Below are 6809 nucleotides of genomic sequence, written 5' to 3' on the forward strand. Positions count from 1 at the left end.
GGATACACCTCCCCTTTGTTTCTTTCATGTTCCTTTTGCAGCCTGAAGAAGTAGAAGGCATTATAGCCCTTCATGGCTGAAGTACTCTCCACAGCCCTAAATCATATCTCTGTGACTACACAAACATCGACCTCTTCCCAAATAAGTAGTGCCTTCATTCGGTGTAGTTTCTGATTTACACTCCTAGCATTAAGCAGCATAAACTTGAGTTTGTTTTTTAAGTATATTTTTACGTCAGGAATTTTGTCTTATCATATTGCCTAAAAAGGCAGTATGGGGTGGCAAGTCCCTTGGCCAGTAACGAAAAGGCAAGAAGTGACAGATGAAGACCATCCCTGGCAAAACAGCATGGTCTGTTGACCATATCATCCCGATCTGACAAATAATACTGGATTCCCCTGGACTGACACCAGTGGCTAAGCCAGTTGTTGAAGCTGATAATTATTTTGTTTGTATTGAGACATTACCTGGAGTAAAGGTAGAATGCTGCTTAGTGCTATGGATATACCTGCATGGGAGAGATAATCTGAGAGCTCAGTCATATCTCACTTCATATAGCCCAGTGAGTAAGTTTCATGTCATTATCTTCAACATGGAGTATGGCAGAGGTGTAACTGTGCTTGTTGTTGAGAGATTTGATTGCATGCATGATTTTGCAGATCCTGGCACCTGACAGGCAGCTGACTGTGAGTTTCTCTTTGTACAACCTAGTGAGGGGAACATCTGTGTATCTCACTATGGATTCACTTATGACCAAGACATTGTTTTTCAGGTGTTTTGCCTTAAGGGCTTAATGGCTGACACACTGATACATTTATTTTTATGTGTAGTGAGTTCAGTTGGGACTGTAATGTGTGTAGAAGGTTTGCATTTATGAGATTTGTGCTCTTTTGGTAAGCTTCTAATGACTACCTCTGTATACGTTGGGTTATGTGTTATGCAGTTAGTCTGTTGAGGAGGTGAAGCATGTGTGTTCACAACCTGTTTGATATCTGGTTTGTTGTTACCTGAGAGACAGAGCATTTATTCTGGATTCATTGTTTAGTTGCATCTCTCACATATTGAATTTGTAATTTTTATGAGTATATGGTTGTCAGTATACATGAAGCGATAGAAGCCTAGCTTTGTAAAAACGCAAGTATCCTTATTAAGTATATTTAGATGGTCATTGTTAGCAGAGTGATTTTGTGAGCATTAACAAATGGGCCTATCTCTTAGGGACATAGGTGCCAGCCCAGAGGTGATTTTCCAATCACCCAATCAGTAGTGATGGTTGTGCTTGAACAGGGTCATTAAGGAGCACTGCTTCACATGCAGTGGGAGCTTATAACCGAGGAGTGTGGGTTGCTGTGGGATATATCTGTCTCGCCTACATGTTCTGTTTATGTCACAGGCTAGGTTGAGAACCCTGGCCCAAGTTATTCCTGTCCCATTTGATTTGCAGATGTCCAGCATGTCCAGTAGAGCAGGGTCTGAGACTTCTTTGTAGGTCAGGCATAGGTCACCTCTCAGCAGCTTGCAGGAAACTAAGAACAGTAACAGGTCTTGTAGTCTTTCCATGTATGTGATGTTTGGAGGACCTGCATTATCCCAGTCACAAACATCCATTTTTCTCTTTTTGCTGCAGTTGTCTGGTGAGGTGCAGACAGAAGGGAGCCTTGTATTCAGTTAGTTGTCTAATAAGGGCAGAGTACAACAGAGCTATGACATCCCTGGTCTTGGATGTGATGTCCCTGTTTATGATGTGCACAATGCAGAATGTGTCTCACCACTGTGGGCACATAGTGATGAGAGTGCAGATTGCTATGAAGACGTGTTCACAAGTCTCGTAACACTGTGTTTGAGCTGAGAGGGGTGCTGTGTATATCATAATTAGCAGGGGTACTTCATTGCCAAAGGGGACAATGAGGCATTGTTTGCTGTAAGGTTCAGTCTGTGAGTTTGCCACCAATCATTTGTCTATGTCAGCCCTTTCTGTAATATGTTAATATAATTGAGGGAATCTATATGTGTGTGTCCAATTAACAGTCATCTGCAAATCTGCTAAACCATAGGCCACCTACCATTGGCTGCACTTCAAGTGATGTAGTTTCCACACAGTTGATAGCCCAGCACAGATCATTGGGGTATTCCATTTTTAAGTGGCTGGTGGGGGGGGGGGGGTGTAGTCCCAACTTTGAGAGTGTGTGTTCTATTGGTGAGCCAGTTGGCTATCCAGCTAGCACTGTATGGCTTAATTACCAGATGGGACATTTTCACTATGAGACATGAATGGGGGACGGTGTCACAGGCCTTGGATAACTGAACATAGGCAGTATGTCCTGTTGTCTGTCATCCAAGTCTCCGTGGTCAGTATCAAAGAAGTCCACAAGGTTCAATAGACAAAATCTATCCTTGACAAGCACATGGGTCAACTCAAGTGTGATGAAGGTCAGCTGTGTCCCTGTGGATAAGGTCAATGCTGATCCCTTCTCTAACCTTGCAGATATGGCTTGTTAGGCTTGTGGGTCAATAGTTGCAGTTCTGCATGTTAAAAACACCACAAATTCATTGATGTACATTGCATATGACACATTTGATATTACTATTTATAGTGTAGGTGATATATGTGTGGAAAAAGTACTGTGACACCAGGGTTGCAGTGTTTGTGGGTGGGCAACACATGGCTGTATTGTAAATATGTGACATACTGTAAGATGGGACCTTAATTTTTAAATTTTTCTACATGTAATGTCATGTCATATGCAAGACATAGAGAATAAACAGCAGTAATACTTAATATGCTATTTTCCATTGTGCAAGAATTTGCAAAATGTATACACATGCAAGATACACCTGCTTATGCACTGCTCAGCAGTGTGCAAATCCGAGGTGCATTGCTAAAATCTGACAGTTTCTATAGAGTCTGTGAAACACACCTGCTACTTAACTGACACAGTGTCAACAAATGTTAATGCATTGATACTTTCCTTTTTGGAGCCAGATGGTACTGGGTTTGAATCCTTTTCTCTTTTTTCCCTTTTCCTTTGTTTGTGCATTGCTCCGCTCAGTGCAAACATGGGAAATGGAGGAAAATAAATGGCAGGTTTGGCTGTGTTTATTTGGTTTGTGTGAAGTGCAGTAGTGCGCAGACTGGAGCCCAGGGAGCAGACAGGACCCACACAGCAAAAATAGAAATTGGATGCATTCAATTACTACTATTGGGCACTGCGCAAACCCACTAAGTGATGCTGCTTAGCGGTTAACAACAAGACCTTAAGAATGAATACTAAAACAGGCAATATCATGTAACTAATTCTGTGGCAGAAGGTGTAAGTGTAGGGCTGGAGTACAGATGGCCCTGGGTTCTAGTATAGGGTGTGCAACCTTTGTTTTACTGTTGTGACTTTGCAATGTATAGCAATGAACTGCAACACAGACAAGTGTTTTCTTAACTTTGTTGTGGCAACAGGTGTAAATGTAGAACTGCTATACACATGGTCCTGGATTCAAATACAGCATGTTCTATACATTTTTACTATTGTTACACCTCTCATTACAGTCACTCTCATTTATAACACTTGACATAGTGTATCTGTATTAATTATATGTATGAGAGCTGAGACACTAATATTGTGTCAGTTATTTATTTATTTAGCTATGCATTATCACATTTATTATCAAATGTATGACTTTGGGTATACTGTGTTCCTGTAAGTATATTTCTGCCCTCTGGACTGGTATGGCCTTCACATTTGACTAACACACTTACACAACTGTCTTTACATCAAATAATCTTGAAATTGCATCGCTTGCCACTATTGCACATCACTTATCATCACGCAAACACGTTGCTCAGCAGTGAGCATCCCCCCAAGCACCATGTTTGCAGGATGGTAAACGCTACACAACATTTTCAAACAGTGTGCACTCTCCCAGTAATTGTGATAACTGGAATTGGTGGGAAATGATCAGTCTCCATTGCTCTTGATCTGTGAAAGACGCGGCATGTTTTTGTGGAAAGGGTGTGAGATTTAGGCTCAGAGATGGGGTGTCCAGAAGTCCATGATTTTTATTGAATTCCTAGTGAAACACCACAGTCCCAGGTTGCTGCAGTGGGACTATTCTGGGTCCCAGTATAAGTCACAGGCTAGGGACATTTTGGCCTGGGCTGTGACCAGTGCCACGATTGGTATCCCCTGCACTGGTGACTAATGTAGACACCACTTTAGTGACCTACATCGGAGGAAGAGGGTACCCTCGATGCTTGGATCAAGGAATTTTGGACAGAGGACATCACACAGATGTGTAGGTATCAACTACAGTGAGTACTTGTAAGGTTTAAAAGATGAATATAGACAAAAGACCAATATTCATAATGGTATTCTGTACTGTTCTGTTTTTTCCACTGCTGCCATGGAAAGAGAGTGTAGTGTTAGGACTCATGGTACTAGATTGGCGAGGATGAGGGAGGCATGTGGTATGTTTGCAGCAGAAGAGTAGTGTTATTGTAGCATTAAAAGTTAAATATAGCTTTTTTGGTATTTTATGCAGTTGTATCAAGCTGAACATGCATATTTCATCTGTAAAAGCAAGTATGTATGCATTAGTCTGTAGCACAAACAAAGATAGTTTTTTTGGTGTTTTTTTCCAGTTGTATCAAATTGAACGTGCATATTCCAGCTGTACAAGCAAGTATGCATGCATTAGGCTGTAGCACAAACTAAAAGTACAATATTAGACTTTAGTCAGAGGTGGTGAGTTCAAATACCACACTTCCTAACTATACAATAACTGTTAATTCTTCAGATATGTGTAACTTAACAGTTTAAAGTAAAGCTGTATACCAGTGGCACACATGCCTTGCTGTAAACTGTAATCTGGATAACTGGAATACTCATATGTGCAGTATATGCACATCTAAAGGAGTACTTGCTGCAATCTGTAGTATAGTGTACATCTGTTAAGAGCTGGTAGTCTTAAAAGTAATAAGTTATCTGTTAGGGGGTGATAGTCTTAAGACTAAAGGTAAGATAATAGAGTCAGATAATTTTATAAATGCATTATATGTTACATATGAAGGCACAAATCCTATCTCTTTTTTTCTCTCACCACAACCCTTATCTCTCTTTTTTGTTTTAATAGTATGTATTGTTAAAATGTGTCCATATCATCCATGTGTACCACATCATGAAATGCTCCACAGCACAGCATGGTGGGCCTTCCCCACAGGATCAACCTGCCTCCACTCCACCAGCCCTGGTACAGTTGCCCAGCATATCTGAGAGCTAGCCTGGCAGCACCACCACACTAGCTGCCCCCTCAGGTAGTTCTGCCCCAGAGGATAGGCCAGTGGTTCCTTCCAGAGCAGTGGGAGGGGTGGTGAGTTATCACCCATGCTGAACTGCCAGAGATGATGCATAGGGTTGTATGCCATATTATGTTGCATGCCTATGACAGATAGAGGGGCTGCTGTCCCTCATTTTTCATATGACCAGTAGGAGGAGAATGAGACATTGAGTGCTGCAGCCAATGGCGGAGTGAGGTGACAGTGATGACAGCCCTGTGGGTGAAGACTTGAGTCTCACTGTCAATCAAGGAATGTATCACTGCATTAACACTTGCTGCCACAGAGTCAGTTAACTAGCAGGTGTATTCCACAGGCTCAGTACTGTCATACTTTAGCTGTGGCTTGTGTTTGTGCACTGCTTAGCAATGAGCAAACAGGTGTATCTCACATGTGTATACACTTTGCTAACCATCATGCAAACTCACTGCTCCTCGTGCTATGGAAATGTATATATTATTCTGTGTTTCTAGTCTTTACTGACCACTTCCTTTGTATGTCATGAAATTATATGTAGAAGCATTACAAACTGAGGGCCCTATCTAACTGTATGCCATATATTTAAAATACATCCATGTGTTGGCACCCCCCAAACACTACAACCTTGAGGTCTCAGTACGTTTTCCACACATATATCAACCACACTACAAAATGTAATATCAAATGTTTTGTGCTGTGCAATGCATATCAATGTGATAACATGCAGAATAACAACCACTGACCCATATGCCTAAAATGATTTTTCTGTGCAGCTAGTGCAGGAATCAGCATGGACCATATCCATAGGGACAGAGGTAACCTTCAACACACTTTACCCTACCCATTTTGGGTTTGGCAAGGGAAGATCTTGCTTACTGACCTTTGTGGACTTCTCGGATACTGACCCCAAAGACCTGGATGAGGGATAACAGGACATACCACCTATGTTGAGCTATCTAAGGCCTTTGACATTATCCCCCATTCATGTCTCATAGTGAAGATCTCCCATCTGAGAATTAGACCATACGGTACTAGATGGATAGTCAACTGGCACAAAGACAGAACACACACTCTGAAAGTTGGGGACTGTACTTCCACCTCAAGCCCACTCATCAGTGGAATACCACAATGATCTGTGCTGGGCCCCTCAATTATTTGGGAAATGCTTCCCTGAAGCGAAGGCAACAGTAGATGGCCTGTAGTTTACCAAGTTTGCAGATAATTGTTAACTGGATGCACTCGTATAAAATCCCCGAATGATGGTAATATATTACAGTAGGGGCTAACACAAACTGATGACTGGTGACAAACTCACGGACTGAACTTTAAGCATATAATGACTCTTTGTCACCCCTGATAATTATGATATACATTGCACCCCCAAGTTCAAACACAGTGTTGTGAGACTTGGGAACACATGTTGATAGCAATCTACACTTTCATCACTATGCACCCATAGTGGTGACACACAATTTTCATTGCACACATCATGCATATGGACATC

The sequence above is a fragment of the Protopterus annectens genome, chromosome 1.part1 (assembly GCF_019279795.1).
Source record: "Protopterus annectens isolate FY-2018-M chromosome 1.part1, PAN1.0, whole genome shotgun sequence".
Taxonomy (NCBI): Eukaryota; Metazoa; Chordata; order Ceratodontiformes; family Protopteridae; genus Protopterus; species Protopterus annectens.